Source organism: Ambystoma mexicanum, chromosome 1q, assembly GCF_040938575.1.
Source record: "Ambystoma mexicanum isolate Mex_15411 chromosome 1q, UKY_AmexF1_1, whole genome shotgun sequence".
NCBI lineage: Eukaryota > Metazoa > Chordata > Amphibia > Caudata > Ambystomatidae > Ambystoma > Ambystoma mexicanum.
In genome coordinates, this window is record NC_090922.1 from 1,112,151,381 (window position 1) to 1,112,175,036 (window position 23,656).

The 23,656-nt window shown below is 48.7% G+C and overlaps 1 protein-coding gene across 3 annotated transcripts in view; it reads left to right on the forward strand.

Annotated features, from left to right (window-relative positions):
* Nucleotides 1-23,656, forward strand: part of FNBP1L (formin binding protein 1 like) — a 1,167,050-nt gene that overhangs the window by 651,320 nt on the left and 492,074 nt on the right. The gene's annotated exons all lie outside the window — the stretch shown is intronic.

A 23,656-nucleotide genomic window follows, 5' to 3' on the forward strand; every position in this document is an offset into this window, starting at 1 on the left:
CGAAGCTGGACACAGTGTGCCCAAAAGCAGATTATGATGTATTACTTTTTGTTATGTATTTTCTGTAAGAAAATAAAATGCCTACGGCCTATAATTTTTCCACAAATACAACTAGTCTGTGATGTTATTACTTATGTAGGGATCTGGGAAAGGGAGCAAAGGGGAGCCCACACTACTCAGCCTATTAATATGTGCACCCCTGCACACACCGCCGTGCCACACAAATCACCAGTTCCATTCCGATCAAGGTGCCAAGAAAAGTTTCAGAGGGCTTGATGGTGTCTTATCTCCAAATGCACCCTCAGTGCATCAACACAAGGGAGTTCAAGCCTCGCCTTCATTATTCCGTGCAGCTCCGCTCGTCTCTTGCAGGGTTGAAGCTGTGATTGCACAGTGTCGCCTGTGCAGCGATCTCACCTTCACAGGTTGCCTGCTGCCCAGGGGAGGCATTGCTGGGGTGTGCACAGATCACGTCCCCCGGCGTCTAGGTCCGCTCCACCCTGACTTCCTTTATCTCTGTTCTCTGTGCACCCCAGGTGGTTGGGGGAGGTCCACGCTCTGGTCTCTGTCCCGGCACTGCCGGGTCAGGGAAGACGCTCCGGCAGCAGCTTTGGTTAAAATGCGCGGCCGGCGGCCATCTCGTCAGCCGTCCGCGTTCTCTTGCCGGAGTCAAAGTTGTGAGGCGCCATACCCAGGCCACAGGCACCTTGTTTCACGGCCAAAAAACCCTGAATCAAAGGCCACAATCTTCTGCTATAAGTGGATGTATTTTACTTTCCATTGGCACTGAGATAACCGGTTTTCAAGCAGGATCAGTGTTGGGCGGCTGCGGGAGCTCACAAGAGTTACGACTGCACCGATCACCCGCTGGCCACTCCCCCTCAACCGTTCGCCCCCCTCCCACCCCCCCCCTGTTTGCACATGTTGGCAGGACATCAAGTTACAATTGTTGCACCAGAATATAACACATCATTATATATTTTGTATATTTCCAATTCAGGCTCTGTCATTGCTGTGAGCAATGGAAAACAATTTGCATGTGATTTCTCGAGGCCTATGTAACAAACTGTAATGGTTATTTACGTCTGTGGTTTTTTTATTTTTATTTTTTATTTTATTTTTTTGAGGGGTTGGTTTGGTGAGGTATAATATACCGAAAAATGTTATTAAAAAAGGCGGCCTATGTAAGGTTTCTGGAAAAATGTAACATTTATATTAACATGCCCTCTTGCAGAAACATTGTGGGCTGGCTTATGAATATTTATAAAGGTTCGTCCACACACCCCCACTCTTTGTAGAGCTCGGTAGAATGCAGTGCATTAAATGTAAAATAATTTGTAGATGAAAACAATTGCATCATAACTTGAAAAATTGTATTCTTGTAGTTTCCTTCCGTGTTTGAAGGACTGCACGCGTAAGCGGAACAGGTACTCTAACCCAAGCAGAAGGTATCCACAGTGACCCTTCCACAGAATGTTAATTTACATTTTTATAGCACTCTCATAGCCCTCAGGCATTCAGGCACTGTTACAGGAATTGTTGGATTTTTAGGTACGTACTTGTTTTTGTCTTAGTTGCGTATTCATAATGCGCTTAAACACCCAGAGTTTTCTAAGCGCAGACCCGGGGATCGAACCTGTGTTGCTTCGTGTCGTCTTGCTTCCAAGTCGCGCATGTTGGCGCTGAGCTATCCTCCCGGGTTTGCCAGATTTCTGATTGAATTCTAATGCACAATACGCCTTTGCAAAATTTGTACTGGGAAATGTGTGCGACTGAGAACAATTTAAAACAAAAAGGTCTGCATCTCACCCACAACACCTATCTCCCCAACCTGACAAAAACTGAGTTGCAAGCCCTTGTTACAGCAAAATATTCTGGCAGATTTTGGGCAACAACTACATCAGTGGTGTGAATATGCTGTGGCAAAACAAGATGTGATGGCTGGAAGGTTTAGAATTAATCTCAACCCCTGGCATTGTTCTGGGCAACCCTCCAGACCATCGTTCTTTGCTTGCCAAGCCATTACAAAGGGGGAACGGCCAATACGCAAATCCGGCTTGGTCCCAAAGCTGTTATGTTGTGGCCTGAGGAGCAAGGCCTGCCCTCTATTCCCCAGGGCCCAACATGTGAGATTAAATACAAGGGAGGCGATGAGGGGGATTGGTCGTCTGCCTCGTCTAACGCAATCACTTAGCACACTATGTAAAACAGTTTTTATTAACTTTTTAAACTGCAAATAACATCAAATCATGTATCAACTTTCACACCAGTTAACCCCCCCATCCCCCCCCGAAACCCCCTCACATCCCACTCCCTCCCGCCCCAGCCTATTCCACTGGCCTGGTCTACCCATATCTTGTTTGATCCTGTTGTACTCGTCTCCTGCTCTTGTCCCTCAGGTTCTAATAGTGCGTGTGCCTGTGTCTGGGTGTCCTCTTGTGCAGGGGCGATCAGTTCTTGTATCATACATTTCCAGGCCGCCAAATCCACATTATGTTCCTCTAGTCCCCTGCGGGATGCTTCTTGCCACACTGAAGTTTCGGCAAGTGACAATTTCTTGAGGTCCCCTAGCCATACTTTGACTGCTGGACTAATTATGTGCCTTCCCATCCCATTGCTATCCTACGCTTCGCTAAAATATACGCTAATTCTGTCAATTTACTAACAAGTCTCGCATGCTTATGTCTTGGGAAGCTGACTCTGTCAAGCCATCCCTAGTCAGAGCCTGGGCCTCTTCTTCCCAGTACTGACGTATCTTTGTGCAGGCCCAGAACATATGCCTCAGGTCTGCATCGACCAGCCCACATTTCGGACATGAATGTTCTGCTGCTTTGCTGAATGTAGCAATTTTCTTCGGAGTTAAGTATGCTCTGTGAGTGATGTATAATTGGATCAATTGCAGTTTTGCATTTCTGGACACATTTTTATGATGCCCCGTTAGCCTGCCCCAGGCCGTGTCCGACAGCTATTCTTGCAAGTCTGCCTCCCAGCTCTGTTTAATCCATATTAAGCTGTTGTCTGGCCTTGCAAGCAACAACTCATAAAGCCTAGACACTGCATGCCCTCCCCCCCGCCCGCCCCCCTCCGCCCAGAAATGTCAGAGTGTTTATCTTTTCATCTTCCAGCAATACCCTTCCCACTCCGGGCATTTCAACTGTACAATATTAAGTAATGAGGTGTAAATGATGTGTTGCCCTTCATGTACTCGCGATTCTGCAACCACTGCACCAAAATGTATCTGCCTCCCTTCTCAATAAATCCCCTAATGTTGCCACTCCTTTGGGTTACCAATATTTTCTGACATTCAACCTAAATTGTATATCTTCACTCTTTAGTGTTACCAGTGGGATTTGGGGTGAGTACGGTGTGTCCGTGCTCAAAATACAGCCAGCTCTTTGCCATATCGTCTTGCCAAGCTTCAGCAACAGTGGAGGACTGGGGCCACATGATGATCTAGTCCACACCACCTCTTTCAAAAAGAATGGTGCGCACGCCCGTTGTAACAAAGTTTCTTGGGACTGTTCATCTGACTGCCAATATGTGACACATTGTAGTTGGTACGCTACAAAATATCCCTCAGTCCGGCAATTTTATCACCCCCCTTGCTCGTATGGTCTCTGCAATTTCTCCAGCGACATTCTACATCTCGAATTGTGCCACAGGAATCTCCTGCATGTAGAGTTCAGTGTCCTAAAGAAGACCTTTGGTATATTATATGGAACATTCGTGAAGTAGTGGAGCAGCCTCGGAAGCACCACATTCTTCAACCGCGCGGCCCTTCCCATTAATGAAAAAGGCAGCTTGGCCCAAACTTCATGGACTTCTCCATTTTATCCACAGCCTGTGACATGTTTTGTACATGTTCTGCTTTTGGGTCGTGGAAAAATTTCTATTCCCAAATATCGGAATGTATCTGTTTCCCATTTTATCGGCAGCCTCGGCAACGCACTTCGGGGTCTACTTCTACATCGAGCCAGGGGGAACAGACATGACTTTGTGCGTTTATCGTAATGCCAGAAAGGTCAGCATAGCATTAAAACACAGCCAATATATATTGCAAGTTAATCTCTGGGTGTAGTAGATCCGCATACAGGGAGATCAAGTGTGTGCTATCCCGTATTCTAATGCCTTCCTCATGGTATTCTTTCTGTTAGTACACTGCTAGCGGCTCCAGGTCCAATATATACAGCATAGTAGACCATGGGCAACCTTGCCTAGTGCCCTTGCTCAACCGCCACTGCTCCGTTATGGTGGTGCCCGTTTTAACTCTGGCGACTGGGTTGCTATATAGCAACTCCACCCATTTGTTCTATGTAGGGCCCATACTAAATCTCCTCAACACTGCAGTCGGCCGCGGCCATCTGACCGTCATGCCTTAACGGCGTCAAGCAAGGCCACTGCTATAAGCTTGGTGTCTCCCTGTGTCAATGACCTGGTGCAGTAGTCTCAAATAACATGTAATATTTCTATTAGGGACATACCCTGACTCATCTGGGTGTATAAGTTTGTGGATTACTAGCTTCAGCCTGTCCGCTAACAAGGCCTAGTATCTTCCCATCCTCATTGAGCAACGAAGGGGGCCTGTAAGAGCCACACTCAGTGTCTGGTTTATTGGGCTTCAATAATGGTACAATAATTGACTCCCTTAGCGACAATGGCAATAGGCCTTTTTCTAGCGATTCATTCAACATTGCCAATACCGGGGGCGTGACCTCAGTTATGAATTCTTTGTAGAACTCACTGGGTAATCAGTCCGCTCCTGCAGCCTTACCAGATGGCAACCCGCTTATAATGCGTTCCAACTCCTCTGTAGTTATGGGGGCCTCTAATCTGTCCACATCTTCTACATCTAGCTTGGGTAGATCTATCAGCTCCAAGGCTGCTTCTATATCTGACACTTGGGTCTCTGACGTTTCCTCGTGTAATCTCTTGTAAAAATCATAAAAACACTTGTTAATATCCTGCTCTGTCTCGCAGACATCTGTTCTCCTTTTTTATTGCTTGGATCAGACTGCGCTCTGTTTTGCTTTCGTATAACCAGGTTAGTAATCGTCCCGGTTTGTCCCCCTCTGCGTGCTGTCGTTCCACCTATTTCCTATAACTCAGCTTACCTAGTCTATCCCAGTGCTCCATGCACTCCTGCTGCAGGACGACGATCTCTCGAGCGCTCCCACTGAGCAGATCACCCTGAGTGTTTGACTTCTAATGTCGTTTCTGCCTCACGAATTTCCCTTTCAATCGTGGTTTGCACCACCTGATCACTACTTTAAAGGCCTCCCATAATGTGCCTGCTGATGTCACGCTCCCTGTATTGTATGTAAAGTAATCTTGCATGCCCTCTCTCCGATGTTCCTGGAATGCTGCGTCTCCTAAAGACTCTCCTGAGCCTTCACGTTGGGATGCATGCCCTTGAAGGGGATACCCACCACGTAACCACCAGTGGGGCATGATCTGACAACACTCGTGCTTTATATTCCGCCCTATCAAATTCTCCCAGGGTATCCTCCCCCGTGAAGATATCCAATCTAGTGTTTAGATCTTGGAGAGCAGCGTAATGCGAATATCCTCGGGTTTGCGGGTGGAGAGTCTGCCATATGTCCGAGTTTGAATGCTTTCAATAGTGTGCTCATGGCCTTGGATGGGGAAGCGGGGGGGAGTGAACTTGTCATTGGACCTGTCCAATGCTGGGTTGAGTGTAAAATAAAAAATACCCCCCCCCCCCGGCCCCCATATCAATGTGCCATCTATATGTGGACTGATTAGTGGGTATAATGTACAGAAGTAGGCTACAGACGCCTAGTTGGGTTCATATGTGTTAATAATACAAAATTCTCTATTTTCCAGCCACCCCCTGAGTACAAACCACCAGCCCTTTTGGTCCTGGAAAGTCTCAAGCACTCTGACACCAACGGTGCCACCCATATTAATACTTCTCTCTTGTATACAGAGCCTAATGGTGTTCCCCGCCATTTTTTTTAGCCAAAGCCATATGTTTCTCCTTAGTGAGATGTCTGTCTTGCAAAAATGCAATATCGATTTTCTGATGCCTCAGGTAAGTCATAATCCTGCTGTGTGATATAACTGTTAAGTCCCCTGACATTCCAAGATACTATTTTAAGTTCCCTCATCACATTTGAAGATTCTAACGCGCTCAAACAGGCAATATACAAGTACAACATATTCTGTGTGGCCCTATCGGCTACCTCCCAACCAACTACCTCAACTCCCTCTCACCCCGCCCCCCAACAGTTGCCCAGCTCAATACCTCGTGCTCAGGCATCCCCACTTCTAGCTCCCGCTCCAGAGTCTTGACCTGGTGCATGGGGCGCAGTAGGCGGATATGTAACTGTTAGTATCCGAAGAAACAAATCCAAACTTGGGTGTAGTAGGTTCCCTCTTAGTGTGATCTTAAGTGGGCACCACGCTGTTAGTTCCTGTCGTAGCAAATCATGGTTCCAGAAGTCTCCTTCTGGATGGCGTGTCCACGCTCAGTCACACAGTGCCCGACATCCTATATCATTCAATTGCCTCGGATCTATTTCCGGTTTTCCGCCTCTCCGTTTCCGTCGTCTCTGTGCCGGTTGGCAAATTCTCCATGTTCATCCATTTGCTTGTTTCCTCCAGATTATCAAAAAGATAGCTTGGCCTATTTCACGGGGATCTGCCACTATGGAACTTCCTCCCTGATGTCCCACTCATTACACAATCAGTGGTTTCTCTCTGGGCGGATGCCGGCTTTCTGACGCTCCGCGATGTCTTTGAACAAGGAAACTTTGAGTGGCCTGATCTCCCTCCTTTACCTAGACACCGCCCCTAGGTGTGGCTGCAATACTCCTCACTCTGGGGGATCCTCAAATCCATGCATCCCGATTTCCCTGCCTTACCACCCGACGAGCCTATAGTTGCTGAGCTTTGTTCCTTTCTCTCCTTCAGGGGTAAGGTGTCGAGACTCTATTCCTTATTACAGACTAGAGCAGCCCCCCCTCTTCACCAGCCGGAGGCTCAGGTGGGAGGAGGATCTCAGGGTTGAAATTACTGACGAGCGATGGTCCCGAATGTGTGCTCGTACCCATGTGTCCTATAACACCAAATTTAAACTAATCCAATTCAAGATCCTACACAGGTACCATCATTCACCAATGAGACTTCATCGCATGTTCCACGCCGCCCCTCCCACGTGCCCCAGGTGTGGCACGGATCAAGCTTCCTATATCCATATGCTATGGTACTGTCCCCGCCTAACCCAATTCTGGCTGGACATCTGCCCAACACTGTCGGACATTCTGGAACACTCTATTGCCCCCACCCTACTGCACTGCTTGTTCCATGACCTTCCTCAATTGACCCACGACTCTAAGAAGCTAGCAGGTCTCTGCATGCTGTTGGCAGTCTGCTGCATATTACTATGTTGGCTTTGCCCTAGGGCACCTACCTATACACAGTGGCTCAGGTCAATCATATGGGCTCATGATACTGAGCAGTCCTGGAACACAATGCAACACTCACATTCAAGGCCAAGGGATATTTGGCGTAGATTCCGAGATTATATGTCCGCCATGGCTTCACCGTCAAACTCTTCACCGTCCTCTCCGGAGGGCTCCCCGTAGATGCGTATACCTTTTGTAATGATGTTACTACTTTGTGTTGCCTCCTTTCTATGTTGCTTCAGTCTACCCAACATGTATTGCTTAATATGTGTATTGCTTATTTTCAATGCTGGCGCCGTGTGGCCCCTTTTGTTTTCTGGTAAGCTGTCAATTCAAATAAAAAAAGTTTTAAAAAAAAGATAGCTTGGCCTTTATGAATTAGTTTCAGCATGGCAGGATACAGCAACGTGTACTTCAAGTTTGCAGCTCTCAGACTCTTTTTGACCGATATATAGTTAATCCGTTGCTTCTGTACTTGTAGGGTGTAATCGGGTATGCAGTAACCGTGGCAGGCACCCGTAGAATCGTTCCTCCTTTGCGGAAGTGTTCGAGAATCTTTTCCCTATCGCAGTAGTTCAGTGTACGGGCTGTGATCGCCCTTGGCTGTGCCCCGGGCAGTGGTCTCATTATCAATGATCTGTGTGCACTTTTGACTGTGAAGCCTTGCGTAAGGGTTCCCTGGCCCATTTCTTGTAGCAACATAGGCTCTATAAATTCGGTTGGGTTAGATCCTTCTCCTTCCGGGAGCACGATCATTCGCACATTGTTGCGCCTGGCTCTCCTTTCTGCATCCGCCACCCTGTCTTCGTGGTTCCGCACCCGTTGCTGCAGAACCGTGACTTCTTCCAAGGTGCTTTTGAAGCTGCTCGTGTTCACTGCTACCTCCTTCTCCAGCGTTCCCGTGTGTTCAGCCAGTGACCTAAAATCTTGCCTCAACAAATTCACATCTATGCTAATGGTATCCATTTTGGTCTCGAGAGCCTCTTTCCGGGAGGCTACGGCTTTAGGATGTGCTGATCTCTTCTCTCTGGCGGTTGTTTCACTTGCTGTGCAGGGGTCGCTCGGGCTGTATACTCCATTAGGTGCCCTGCCTTGCTGCACGCTTCCAGCGTCAATTGCTTCCACTTGCCTTTCTGGGTTTTGGACGTCCTGGTGGGGTACTGACACTTCTTGACCTCCGTGTTGCCCTGACATACGGATTCCACTTCTTAGCGACCCAAGCGTACTGGTGGGCTTAACCCCCTTCTTGCCGTGTGTGCGCTCTCATTCCTTCCTATATGTCTGCCAATTACTGCGCACAGCTACTCGGGCTTTCTCGCCAAGACCGACTTTCTTGTCTCAGTCACACCATGACCACCTCCTTTGTCGCAGTGATTGATTGGTCTTTCTCGGGACGCTGGCGCATACAGTGGACCACTCATGCCCAGCAGCCCATGCGGGACACTGGAATTTACCCACTTGATGCCATCGGTTTATGGCTGTCAGTCCACCACAGCAAAAAAGTGACTCGGCTGCCCTTCACTCTATCATGCTTTCCCCACCAAGGGGTTGGTTCAAATGACCCACTGTTCCTGCCAGCCCCACTGGCATATACCACTGTATGAGTTTGCTGTCAATTCCTTCCGTGGGGGGTATGTTGTTAAGTCTGTAGCACGTGTTCAATGTTATGGTGCTAGGAGGCCTCACTACACTGCAGGCACAGGTTCATGCCAGCTCTTCACTTGGGTGGCTGTGGGTCTGCATTAATCATGCCCTTTATGTTGGGGTGGCTGCCGGCTGCTAATTTCACCCCGAGTAGCCCAGGCTGGGTCCCGTCTCGGCCAGCTTCGTGGCGCAAAGCTGTTGCCTGTTATCAGCACGGGGGTCCAGTCCTTGTATCCCAGCATCCCGGGGCAACACCAGCACCTGATCAGTGTGCACAATCCACTGTCGTACAGTGTAGCTCCCTCACATGGGGCCACGTCCCTGGTGCACAGCTTTCCAGCCTTGAGCAGTTTGCTCTGCAGTAGGCCACTCTGCTTCAATCCGCTTCCTCCTCCAATGGATGCTTCCCAACGTTTCTCTTGTGTGCTGACGTGGAATCCAGATACTGTTCGCCTCGCAAGCAGTTCCTCCTGAAGCTCCCCTTCACTAAATGTGTTGCAGCATACCAGGCACAGACTTGAGCTGATAGTCTACTGTACCAGTCACTGCGCGGCAATCTGAAAGTATCCCTTTTCCCTTCTTATTGTTGCAGCGGCTTCAGTACAGTATTGCATATGCCCGAGAAGCCGTTCTCCTCTGCTCACTCGGGTGTAGCGATCAGTGTCCCATAATTGTCTTCTTGGACTCACTGCGCGACACCCGCACGGCATGTGCAGTGTCCCTTCACTGTTTTTTGGGTCCTTGTCACTGTGGATGCTGGGGCTCCTCACGCAACCACCACAGAGGTCTGTATGTCCAGGACACTCCTACCATCCGCAAGTCTGCGGTGCTGCAGCCCCTTCTGTGGCTGTGTGGCTCCCGCTAGGCTACTGCAGCCTATCCGTCGCCCGGACTGACGTGTCCTTGCTGTTTTGAGCACTTTCCACCACGTATGTCGGGACTCTCTGCGCGACCCTGTGGTCTGCTGTCACGGATGCCTCGACAGTCTCCAGATCCACGATGATGCAGCTCTGCTCGTGGCTCCGTTTGGATGCCGCTAGGCTGCTGCCATATGGAACACGCTTGTTTGGGCTTAGTCGCCCAAACGTTTACTGGTTTTTGCGTAGTTCCTCATTCGTCCTTCGCCATCATCTTGTTTACCATACGTGTCGGGTCCCGGACTACAGACGGTCCGAGCACTATTGGCAGGGCTACACAAGTTCTGCTTTTCTGCTCAGATGTGCACTCTCTTTTAATACACACTGTGCTGCAACCACGGGCATCCAGGTATACATATACCTCTGTATGGAAACAAGATCTTGATCGGATCTCATGAGCAACAGAGTTCACGTTCTACAACATGGCTGCTTAGCCACGCCCCCCCTCGATCAGTTAGCACACTGATCAGTATTCCAGTTAATACGCTTAAATCCCTCGGAGGGATATAATACAAGAGTCTGTGTACATTTATTAAATTAAAAATAAAAACATTGACATTGTATAGAGTTCTGCAGAGGCACTGAGCTTGTGGTCTAAACGGATGAATAAATCCTGTAATGCATTGTGTGTATTCTTTTGTATATAGTTTGCAACAGCATAGCAAAAATGTTCATGTTTTGAGTGGATTGTGTCAGACGTATTCCACATCTATGACAGTAATCACCACAGCTGTGCTGCTTTGGAAAAAAAATTCTACGTCGATACGTTGTCCTTTCAGGGCCTCCGTCGAGCGCCCACATCACCGGATGTTATATGTAGGATGCACGACACCCGTAGCCTCAGTTCCGTTTTTTCCGCGAACGTGTTCGCTTCGGAATCTGGGCGCGCCTCGGTTCTTCTCCTGCTGAATCGGTTCTTCTAACCTGGATATTGTGAATGTCTTCGTCTTCTACCCCACGGTCGGGCTTCAAGAAGTGTCGGGACTGCGGTTCCAAGGTGTCACTGACTGACCCGCACAACGTCTGGCTTTGGTGCCTCGGCGAGAGCCACGCCACTGATGACTGCGATGAATGCCAGTCCTTAATGTTGAAGGCCTTGCGGGAGCGGAAGAAGTTGTCTGCAGGTAGGGTTTCCAAGCCCCGGAAGTCCAAATCTGCGGGGCTTTCGACTGACTATTCGAGGGGCGACTCTGCGCAACAGCGTAAGTCCAGGGGGGGGGGTCTCGTTCTCGGAGTGGGTCCCGCCATTCCTCTGCCTCTTCTAGGCACTCTCGGATGTGCCGTCACTGATCAGCTTCCTCGTCCGAGGACTCCGCCAGACGGCGGGTGGCTTGTCCCAACAAGCATTCATCTCCGGCAGAATGGGACGCATTTCGCAAGGAGATGATGGCGATTTTTGAATCGCAGGGCACTCTTCCGTCCGCGTCTTCGAGGGAAGCCGGCAAGGAATGCGCTAGGGCCACCGCTCGCACGCCTTCGGGCTCGGGCTGTCGGCACGATCTCCAGGAACTGTCGAGGTCACGATCGGACAAGGATGAACGTCATTGTCGCCATCTGCGCCATGTCCGTCGAGGGACTTGCTCGAGGCTCCGGCTCCGAGGAAGCCATCGGCGCTGAGGCCATCGAAGGACACGCTCAGGGCTCCGGCCTCGAATCCGTTGTCGAAGTCGTCATCTCAGAAGTGGAAGAAGGGGTTGTACCTCCTGAGGTTCCTGATGACCTGTTGTCTGGTCATAGCCAGATGGAAGACCTGCGTCAATCCCTGCATGATGCCAGTGATCTGGACACCATCACCGGAGGTTGAATTTGGCAGGCCGGAGCCTGGTACGCACGCTGAGTCTTCGTACAGGCGTCTCATGTCGAGGGTGACTGAGTACTTGGGGTGGTCTGCTCCACCTGTGGATTTTCTGCAGGATGACCTGACAGATATATTGGACCAGGGTCCACCCACTGACCCGGTGCTGCCATTTCATATGGCCTTACAGAGAAGGGTGGCAGCGGCTTGGACTGCTCCTGAGAGTCTCCCGGCAGTGAATAAGTTGCTAACGAAGAAATACCGTCCAGCCAGTGGTGACCCCAGCTACTTGTCTATGCACCCCACTCCGTAGAGTTTGGTGGTGCAGGCGGCTACGGCCCCAGCTAAGCAGGCTGCGTACCCTACCATCCCTCCGGATAGGGACGACAAGCGAAGAAAGTAATTTCATCTTGGGGTATGGCTTTAAAGGAAGCCAACTCCGTTGGTGCCTTGGCAAGATTCACTCACACTCTGGAATTGTGTATCTTTGGCGGCTGAACGTATTCCCGAAGGGGAGGAACGGGATGGTTTTCTTGCCCTCGTGCAGAATGGCAAGGATGCCATGTGTGAATTCGTTCAGTCGAGTCTGGACATGGCAGACTGTGGCAGCCGGTCCATGGCGGCAAGCACCGTGATGCGCAGGTTTGCGTGGTTGCGGAAGTCGGGGTTTGCTCCTGATGTACAGTCCTGGCTTCTCAACATGCCCTTTGATGGTGACCATCTTTTTGGCAGCAAGGCTGACGAGAGCCTTGAGAAGTTGAAGACCTCCAAAGCTGCAGCGAAGTCGTTGAGCGCTGCAGTACGTCAACCTCTGCCTTTTCATCCTAGGGGACAGCAATGGAGGGGACGCTCCTTTCGATACTACTCTTCCTTTGGTAGATCGAGGGGAGCTGCCAGTCAAAGGGGCCAACGTAGGAGTACCAGAGGTGGAAAGCAAGTTACTCGAGGTGCCAAAGCTGCTCGGGCAGTTGCCCCTTTGCCCTCGGGCACTGCCGCTTCCACTCAGTCATGAGGCCATGTCCATGGTTTGCCGGCTGGGGGAAGGCTGGTGCAGCATATTGTAAAATGGCGTGCCATTACTTCAGATATGTGGGTTCTGGAGATCATAGCCCACGGCTACTGTCTTACTTTCCGTCAGAGGCCTCACGACAGTCCACCGGGCAAGCTCTCTTTGAAGAGTCCAGATCTGCTCCTTGCGCAGGAAATCAAATCCCTGCTGGAGAAAGGCGCCATAGAACTGGTGCCTGTAGCGGAGAGGAACAAGGGATGGTATTCCCCATATTTTTTGATCCCGATAAGATTGGGGATTGAGACCCATCATGGACTTGCATGGTTTGAACAAGCTCCTCAGGAAGGACACGTTCAAGATGGTTACTCTCTCTCATGTCCTTCAGGCCTTTCAACTTCAGGACTGGTTGGTGTCTCTCGACCTCAAGGATGCTTACTTTCATGTGCCGATTCATCCCAAGCACAGGAAGTTCCTGAGGTTCGCAACTCGCAATTTCAGTTTCGGGTCCTGCCGTTCGGATTGACTTCCGCCCGAGGGTCTTCACCAAGCTAATGGTGGTGGTGGCAGCGTATCTCGGGAAATGGGGGGGATTCACGTCTACCTCTACCTGGACGATTGGTTGATCAGGGCACGCTCTGCCGAGCAAGCCCTGCATCTGTCGGTCACCTGACACTCCCTTCACAAGCTTGGCTTCTCCCTCAACTTAAAGAAGTCTCACTTACACCCACCCAGCGGCTCCAGTACATCGGAGCAGTGCTCGATACATCCCTGGGGGAGTGTTCGCCTCCCCAGGTGAGGGCTCATTACATTCTGCAGATGGTGGACAAGTTTCAACATGCCCAGAGTCTCCTGGTGTTCGAGTTCTTGAGGTTGCTCGGCCTCACAGCATCCTGCATTCTACTGGTGCCAGAGGCCAGGCTGCAGATGAGATCTCTGCATTGGGCTCTCAAGATGCAATGGACACAGTACTCCGGCAGGATGTCTGATTCCGTTTAGGTGCTGCCCTCGGTCACCCAGGATCTTCTATGGTGGGCAGTCGAAGGCAATCTGATGAAGGGGGCTCCATTTTGGCTACCGTGGCCGGAGGTAACAATCGCGAAGGACGCATCCCTCACGGGATGAGGAGCTCATGCCAACGAGTTGACAGCGGTCGTTGGTCTCTGTCGGGAGTCCAGACTCCATATCAATCTGTTGGAGCTGAGGGCCGGCAGGTTAGCCCTCAAGGCCGTCTGTGCGGGGGAAGAGTGTCCCGATTATGACGGACAATACAGTGTCCATGCACTACCTCAACAAAAGGGGGGGGGCAGGGTCTATCCCACTGTGCAGAGAGGCGATGCAGTTCTGGTTCTGGGCCATCCAGCAGGAAATTTCGATCTCGGCAGTTCATCTGGCCGGAGACAAAAACACAGAGGCTCTGAGCAGGCAGAGCACGGTCTCTCATGAGTGGGAGCTGGCTCAGGAACTTCTTTTGGAGATCTTCGCCCTTTGGGGTACCCCACAAGTATATCTCTTTGCCACCAGTGTCAGCCGGAAGTGGGAAAGATTCTGCTTGTGAGAATTTCCTCCAAGAGGAGCCTGGGCCTGGAGAGCGTGCTACCCGGACCTTCTCGACATGTCCATCTGCCCTCCACGCCGTCTTCCCTACCAAGACGATCTGCTCTCACAGGAGGGGGGTTGGGTTCTCCATCCAGAGGTCAAGTCTCTCAGCCTTCATGCTTGGCATCTGAAAGGCTGAGGTATAGGGATTGGGACCTCCCTGAAGACGTGATGGAGGTGTTGCTTTCGGCCAGAAGGCCCGCAACAAAATCCCTGTGCCGTTGGAGAAAGTTCGGCGACTGGTGCAGGGTACAGAATGTGGATCCTTTTCAGTGTTCAATTCCTGTGGTTTTGTCTTTTGCTTTCATTAGCCCATAAGGGCCTGCAAGTGGGTACCATTAAGGGTTACCTGGCGGGGCAGTCTATATTTAAGCGCTCGTCAGAGGAGTGTTCTTATTTTAAGATTCCTTTGGTTTCTCAGTTTCTAAAAGGGCTAACTTATGTGTTTCCACCGTCGCCTTTCCAGGTGCCGGGATGGGATGTGAACATAGTTCTAAAGTTCCTAATGGGAGCTCCGTCTGAGCCCTTACATTCTTGTCCATTGAGACTGTTGTCCTTTAAGACTGTATTTTTAGTTGCAGTTACTTCCGCTCGCAGAGTGAGTGAGTTGCAGGCACTCTCCGCCAAGCCAACTTTCAGTGTTCCATTAGGACAGGGTTGTCCTTGGGATTCGTCCTTCTTTTCTTCCGAAGGTTATGTCGGAATTTCATTTGAGCCAGAAGGTTATTCTTCCAGCGTTCTATCCTCCTCCGCATCCTGGTGAGGAGGAGGAGAGGCTCCATAGATTGGATCCGAGGAGAGCTTTGCGCTTCTATCTCTCACGGATGTCCCAGGTCAGAGTGGACGATCAGCTATTTGTAGGATACGCTGGAGGCGTTTAGGTCAAGCTGTTACCAAGCAGACCTTGACCAGATGGATCATTTTGACGATCTCTGAATGTTACCGCTTGGCGGGTAAGGACCCTCCGGTAGGCTTACGGGCCCATTCTACTAGGAGTGTGGCTGCCTCTACTGCTCTGCAGAGGGGTGTTCCCGTTCGTAATATTTGTGAAGCAGCCACATGGGCCTCTGTCCATACTTTTTTGTAAAACACTACTCCCTGGATTCTATCCATTGGTAAGGCAGTCCTCTATTCTGCAATTTGATTGGGTATTCTAATATTCTAAATTCTCTTCCCACCTCCATACGTTGGTACTGCTTTGGGAGTCTGTCAGATGTGGAATACGTCGGAGGACACAATCCCTTCGAAGAACAAGTTACTTTCTTACCTGTTAACGTTCTTTCGATGGGATGTTCCTCAGTTTGCCACATCGCACCCTCCCAGCCTGCCCCTCTACAGAATTTCTTATGCGATTGCAGCTTACGTTCCCGCAAGGATTTCTGTAGTCATACTGGCAGAAGATTGGTGCCACACGTTCTGGGAACAAACTACAACTGAGGCTACGGCGTCCTACATATAACATCTGGTGACGTCGGCGCTCGACAGAGGCCCTTGAGGGACAGCGTATCGACGTCATCTATGCAGGACGCAGACGCTGAAAAAGAAATCCGAAGCAGCACAGCTGTTGTGATTACTGTCATAGGTGTGGAATACGTCGGAGGAACATTCCATCGAAAGAACGTTACCAGGTAAGAAAGTAACTTGTTCTTTTAACTTTTTGGAGGATATATTGATCTCGTGCAATAACGAAATTTGAAATGCATGTTGATGAGTTGTGCAAGGATGGTTGAGATGTGAGGTGTGTCAAGCACTTGATACAGAGATCTGTGTATGCCAGATCCAGGTTCCGAATCTCGGCAAGGTACTCTTAGCTTTTTCTCTTTGTGGTTGATGAAGTTGAGTATATAAAGCTTGGTGGTCACACCTATGCTAAAAAAATAGCATACCCCCACCATTGAATGCAAGTTATAAAAACAAAGATAGCAAGAGTAAGTGCAGATCTACAGCTTTGGCCTTCCAAAACCAGGTTTGTAAAAACCAGGAGCCACCCCAATGAAGAGCCTAATGGGTTAGTCTGTGGGGATGAATAGGTAGCCAAATTGGGGACAGTGGAGCAATGTGGGAAGGCCCATCGCCCATAGTTGCCACCCTACGATACTATGATCCTGGACAGATCTTCTCTCAATATAAGGGTTTGCATTCTCACATTCTGGTGGCATTCTTTAGCCCATTGATTGTACTTTCTTCTTTTTTTTTTAAACTTTATTTTGGCAGTTGACTTAAAATTCCCAGACAAACATCTGGGCAGCATGCACAACTGAACAGCCCCAACAGTAAAAACAATGCATAATGGTACAATCCGGTAAGAACTTTTCTCCCTCCCTAAGGTGTAGGCTCCCCCACCTCATCAGCCTTCTGCCCCTCCTTGGCAGACATATATGCTGGAAATGGGCACCAAATATCTTTAGGCCTGCAGGCAACCATCACATTAGCATTATTTCCTCTCATTTGTGTATACCAGGTCTCTCAACCATTAAGCATGTTTAGGGGTCAGTACTGGATTTACAATGTCTCAATATGCACATTTTAGCAACTATACAAGCTATATTGAAAAATGTACGTGTACTGGTGGAGACTTTACAATTATCCCCCAGCAAATACTTTATCGGGGCCAATAGGGCTGGAATATCTACAATATCGGAGATTATTTCAGCCTTACCCTGTCAAAAACGTGCAACGTGGGGGCATGACCAGAAAATATCTAAAGTCTGCTGGGGAAGTGCCACTCTTAAGACTCGCTTCATTTGAGCCTGGCCTAAATCTTGCAATCCTTGCTGGGCTATAATGAAGTCTATTGATCTGATTGCCTGCAGGATCTGATTGCCTGCTCTTTTCATGAAGGCAGGATCTGATTGCCTGCTCTTTTCATGTAGGCCATGTGAGTGTAAAGACAGGAGAGCCAACCATATGTCACAGGCTTCTAGCAAACTAATTATAAGGTCTGCTTATATGACGCAAAAATGTTTTGCTGTTTCTTACAATTTCAAGTGTTCTTCACTTCATGAAAAACAATCTCCAAGTCTGCCAAACACTGACTATAAACAGGTTAACTTATTACAAACTTTCTTTTTCTGGGTAGGTTTTAATTTTTAAGATGTAGAAAGCCCAGAAGAGATCTTTTAGGGTTACATCAATTAGTATTGATACTGGCAGACTTCCACTTATGATGGAGAAATTAAAGCTACTACTGTTTTCATAATGCTAGTTCATGAAATTGATAACTTCACAAATAATTGCACCTCGCTATATGACAAGCCTTGGGGAAACAATGTGTTCAAGTGCCAACATTTCAGACAGGGACCCCAAGTGTGAACCTGTATGCCACTCATTTATTTTCGTAGTGCCTCAACTTCCCAAATGGCCAAGCCCCAATATTTCAAAATGGCGGGCTATGAAAGTACTTTTGCTCTGTTGGTTTAAACAAAAACAAACAAACACAATATTGGTACAAGTTTGTAATATTTGTATTGCATTCGTCATTTATATAGAGCACTTTCCCATTTGTATGGCCTCAATGCGTTTTGTGGTTGGAACGCCCTCGCTGACCATGTGTGTAGGTTCTAAGAGTTTAGATTAAAGACGCTTGTGTGCATTTTTGCCGGGTTAGGACTTAAGTGGGCTGGCTAGGCTCCAGTAAGTAGCCTGGATGTCTGGGACATGGGTGCTGTTAGGGGTTTAGGATAGAGTTCTAAGCCTGGAGATTCAATGTTTGCCCAGCTAGACCAAATTTATTTTCATTGGTTGTCGCTGTATACTAATGGCAGAGGTTTTGAGGTACATCAGGGGTGTGTGTGGGCAGCTGTCTGTGCTGCTAGAGCGGAATGGCTGAGCCATAGCTGCATTCTAGGATGCATGGATGGGTAGCAGTGCATGTGGCCTTTGTCCACAGACGTGGTGTAAGGTATACATACCGTAGGCATGGCTGGAGTTCGACTGCAGTGTTCTTTTTCTTGGTTCGGTGCGATTGGCTGGTCTCGCTATTCGTGGTCTTCACGGAGCGAAAGTCTGACCAGAAGGAGAGTTACCAGAGAGATGATCGGTCGTGATGATCAGTCGTGATGAGGGTAGGACGATAGTTTGTTTCGGTGATCCTCTTCGACCACTGCCAGCATCCGTGGGATATTGGTGGGTAGGAGTATTGCTGTGCTTGGATGCCAACCTTACAAGAGGCCCTCCCTCTTCTAAAGAGGTATGACTATCTGGCAACCCTGGACATGAAAGATGCACACTTTCATATTTCAATGTTGGCAGCTCACCAGAAATACCCAAGGATCAAAATGGGGTCCACTCACTACTAGTTCATACTACTACCCTTTGCCATTGCTACAGCCCCTCAGGTGGCAGCCCACTTGCGCAGGTAATCCTAGTATACCCTTATCTAGATGACTGCCTCATAACAGGACACGCACACCCAAATGTGTCGGCACCAGACTCAAGACACAATCACCAGACTCAAGACACAATCAACGACCTGTTCCAGTTAGGGTTTTCCATCAATGAGAAAATGTCCAGTCTAGTTTCCATTCGGGTCAAACAATTCCTGGGTGCAGTGATTTGGACAGAAGATGCTCTAGTATTCCCCTCCACCGCCCCACTGACAAGAGTGTCCAAAAGATACTGCTTCAAGCCCTTTATTACACAGCTGGTCGCCAGATAACGTCCAGAGGGGTCATGTGCCTTCTTGGAATTAGGTCTTCTTGCATCTTTCTAGTAGCACACGCAAGGTTGCGTGTGCTTCCAGTAGAGGAGTGGCTAGCAAAACAATGATTTCAAGCAAACAGACAATGGGACGATATAGTGGTGGTTTTGCAAACTGTGGTGAAAGCACTTCAGTTGTGGAAGCACTTCAGTGGTGGACAGAGGAGAATCTGTTGAAAGGCAAACCCTTTCTCACCCCTGCAATCCAGGCAACTAACATCACTTTCAGGGTGGGGAAGCTCATCTCCACCAGACCGCGCACAGAATGTGGACACACTGTCCAACAAACAAATCAACATCCTAGAGTTGCGCGTTCAAAGCCTTTCAACACCATTGTCAGGCAAGACAATATTATTCCTCACAGACGGCACGACGGCCATTTTTTACATAAACCAACAAGGCGGGACACATTCACAGTCTGTCCAGACTAACCCAGAAGATCTGGAAATGTCTCCAGAGAAACATTTACCTCCTGTCACAACACGTTCCAGGGGAACACAACTGTCTGGCATATGTGCTAAGAAGAAAATCAAAGCTTACCTCGGAACACGAGTGGGAACTACACACAGACATTGAGAACAACATTTTTGCTAAATGGGGACATCAGACATATGCCCCCCCCCATCAACACCTACAGACCCTCAACTTAGCGGCTCGGCTCCTGAGGTCATACTTTGGACACCTTAACTCACCTGAACGTTGCATGGACATCTTAAGGGAACCACGTAAGCCAAACAAGAGACCCTGTACTTCAATAAATGGGAGCATTTTGTGATAGTGTAAAAAGTTGAATATCAATCCCTTTGACTGTTTTCCTTAAATAGTGCACTACCTCCAACATTTATTAGACTTGGTTTAGTGTTGAATTTGCTTAAGGTCCTTCTGGCTGCCCTTTAAACAGTGTCTTGGTGGTAAGTTCCATTGGTTAAAGCTTTCATGGAGGGGTGAAAAGAATGTATCCCCCAGTTTCAAACCATCACCCAGGGTGGGATTTAAATGTCTTAACCAAACTTATGTGTTTTCCATTCTAACCCATGCATAACTCAAGCAGCTTATATACAAGTTTTCCTTTCTTATAGCCATCACCTCTATAAGGAGAATAAGTGAGCTACACGCATTTTCAGTCTCGCTCAACTTTGTCATTATACATAAAGACAAAGTAATCTTAAGAACACATCCGTGTTTTTCACCTAAACACATTTCTAGATTCATGTTGATCAATTGAACGAACAACTTTCTTTCAAACCCCACAGAACTCTGGAGAAAGGGCTCTCTATACACTAGATGTCAGGGGAGTGGTAGTGTACTATTGACAAAGCATTAAGGAAGACTGATCAATTCTTCATGTCCTTAGCTGCAGGTACCGAAGGGGACCATGTCTCCAAAGCAGCAATTTCGAAAAGGATTGTAAACTCCATTTAACCATAATTGGTTATTTATAACATGCTTAATACCCAGAGGATTCTACGCGCAGGCACAGGGATCGAACCTGTGTTGCTCTGCGTCATATTGCTTCCAAGGCAAGCACATTGCCCTTGAGCTATCCTCCCGAGACCAACCATGCTACACATTATCCAACAAGACAATACCTTTCACACCCAGAGAACACTCAATTTGGGGGTACCGGTGCAGCTTTAGCTTTCATTGCAAATGTAAAGCAGCAATGTGGAGCTCCGTTCACATGTTCACTCAACATTACTATGTGGATACTCACAGGAAGCGATTCTCGGGTGGCACAGGTGGTGTTAAAACATCTCTTTGCTTCTGTTCCTTCTAACAACCCACCTCCTTCTCCTGCTCGCTAGTCTATGCAAATCATGCGAGTCTAAGCAGATCCACAAGCCTCAGAAGACAAATATTACATACAAGTAATAGTCTTTCTCATGTTTGTATCTACTTAGATTCACATGTGCCCACAATTCCTCCTCTCGTTGGGAGTAGAAGGTACATAGACCACTTTTACTTGCTTCACTTTCCTGTACTCCAACACACACTTCATGCATTATCATGTCAGAAACAAAACCATCTGAGGATGTCGATTGCGTGAACGACCATGGGTGCAGTGCATGTCACAGTAGGGATAGTTTTACAGACATGCCCTGTCAGCGTTCCTTTTTGAATTTAGAAAATGTGATCATTTTTTTTCAGCATTCGGAATGGTTTGTGGTAGGTGATTAATGTAAGTTCCTCTGAGTTATCCTCACGCATCCGCCCTTCTTCCTCGTCCCAGTTGCTTGGCTTGGATCTTCATGATATCTACCTCAACACTTCCTCATCTCAGTCGTTTTTACTTCCGGAGTTCTACAGAAGTATACCAGATAGGAGGGAATGGGTGGAGAGAGAGGGGGTGATGGAGAGGTGTAGGTGTTGGGCGGATACTGTGTTCTCCCAAAATAGTTGTCACTGGTCCAATAGAGCTTCCCCTCCCATGAGATCCACCCGCTGAGTACCACCCCCAGGGGGACTATTGGGTAGTGGCCTCACCTCCTGGCCTCATGGGAAGGGGTTCCCCCCCCTATGGAAGCAGCGACGGCTCATAGGTTAGAAGGAAACACCATGAACCCAAGCACCTTGGGGCGGGTTGTTCATAGTTTATGGCAAATTAGGATTCTGCAGGTTTTGAGACTTTGGCCTTTAGGGTATCTGTGCTGGTGCCTTTTTCATCGCTTTGAGATATGGGTTAATGCAGTGAAAAGGTTATGAATGGAATGAAAATAATCATGCATTAATGCCAAGGGGTTGACAAATAGGCCTTAATTGTGAAATCTTGCAGAAAACACACGTCTCTCTACCCCACCACCTGAGCCAACCCGCCTAACTCAACTCCCCATTATAACCCCCCAGAAGCTTTCTCCCAATCAGCCCTGACAAACCCTTGGTTAATAGCTCCCTCCCCAAATAACACCTTTCATTAACTGTTTAGTCTTTAGTATCTGTGACTCGTCACATGTGCATATCCTTCTGGTTCACCTCACTCCCATCGTTGACTTGGTCCTCTTCAGAAAAATAATCTATTAAAACTGGCCATAACTGGCGCAGTCAGAAGATGGCGCCTGGGTGACCTTCACCCAGTTAACTTAGGCTCAACCTAGTGCTTTTACTGTTAATGCGCATGTTTTTCATTGGAGTGTAAGGGTAAGTATTGCCAAAGTAAATAGTTCGGGGAGACCCTCAACCAATGTCCACTGTGACTTAAAGAAAAATAAAAAATCCTTGGGTTCATGTCATGAAAGGTGATATGGAGGAGTATAAAAAAGGAAGGACCATAGTGCAAAGGAGATCCTACCGGCTCATTCATTTTAATAACCTACAAGCTGTGAGAGAAAATTAATTCTCCAGCATGGATTCACATGCTCATGAATATTCCAAGTGAGGCTGTGAATCTTCGGTAAAAGAAATGTTTCACACTCACTTACAAACTGTATTTCTCCTTTAAACCAATCACTGTCCTCCCCCTACACCCCTCCTTTGGAAACCATCTTCAGATTTTTACCACACACTTCAGTGTTGGAGTCCTCGAGTTTGCTCTGCCATCTAATTCTACGTTGTTTTCAACGGAAAAAGGTTCTATTTTTGTTCGGAAAGAGCCTGTGTGCTCTCTTCTCCATCTGCGGGGATCTGTTGTCTGTGAATTTCAGCTCCCCTCAAGGGCGAAGATCGTCTAAGATTCCAAGAGGCCATCAAGCCTACTTCGCACCCTCTGACCTTGATGGAGGTGAAGGAGGGAAGATCCCTCTTCAAGTCACTCTTTGCCTCTGTTGCCAGTCGGCAATCGACCTCCTCCTCGAAAAGGAAATTGTCCAACCCGACTAAACTGCGGGAGAAGCCAGAGCAACCGTGGACCGAGGAGAAGGCCAAACTGCCCAAGAAGGCCCAATCGGCACAGGCTAAGATTTCGTCGAATAGCGGCTGCTCTCACGACGACTAAGTGGGCTGACCTGTACAAGAAGGTAGCCCCCGCAGCACAGAAGGTATCCCTGTCCGAGGCACAAAACCACTGCAGTGACTGTGGCAAAGTCTGCTTCCACGCTGGAAAAGGGGACACATCTCAGAACCTGGTTCCAGACCCTCAGGGTGGTAAAGAGGGGGGGGGGGGCAAGGAGACCCCAGATCAGTCCCAGGCCGTGACCCAAACCATGTCAGTTTAATCTACGGACGACAAGGACCTCCTGGAGTCCTTACACATGGTCCACGAGGACGTGGAAGAGGATGACATCGATAGCGTGGGGCCTATTATTCCGATCACACCAGCTCAGCTGAGGGATGTCTCTCTGGTCATCCTGTTGACCCTCCACACCTTAGTGTTGGAGATCCAGAAGAGGATGACACAGGGCCTGGTTCCAATGGTACCCCAGGGCCGATCAGCCACCAGCGAAGAAGAGGAAGCATCATACGATGCCCACATTTCACCATCCGCATTGGGCTCCCTCTCATCCCAGAGACTGTCCGTCATTGTCGTGGCCGTATCACTCCCGTACCAATGAGAACATCATCACAGTGGGTCTCCGCAGCCTAGGGTGTCCCCACCGGATGAGCTGGGGTCATTCCATGGTCGCCAGAGCCTCGGAGC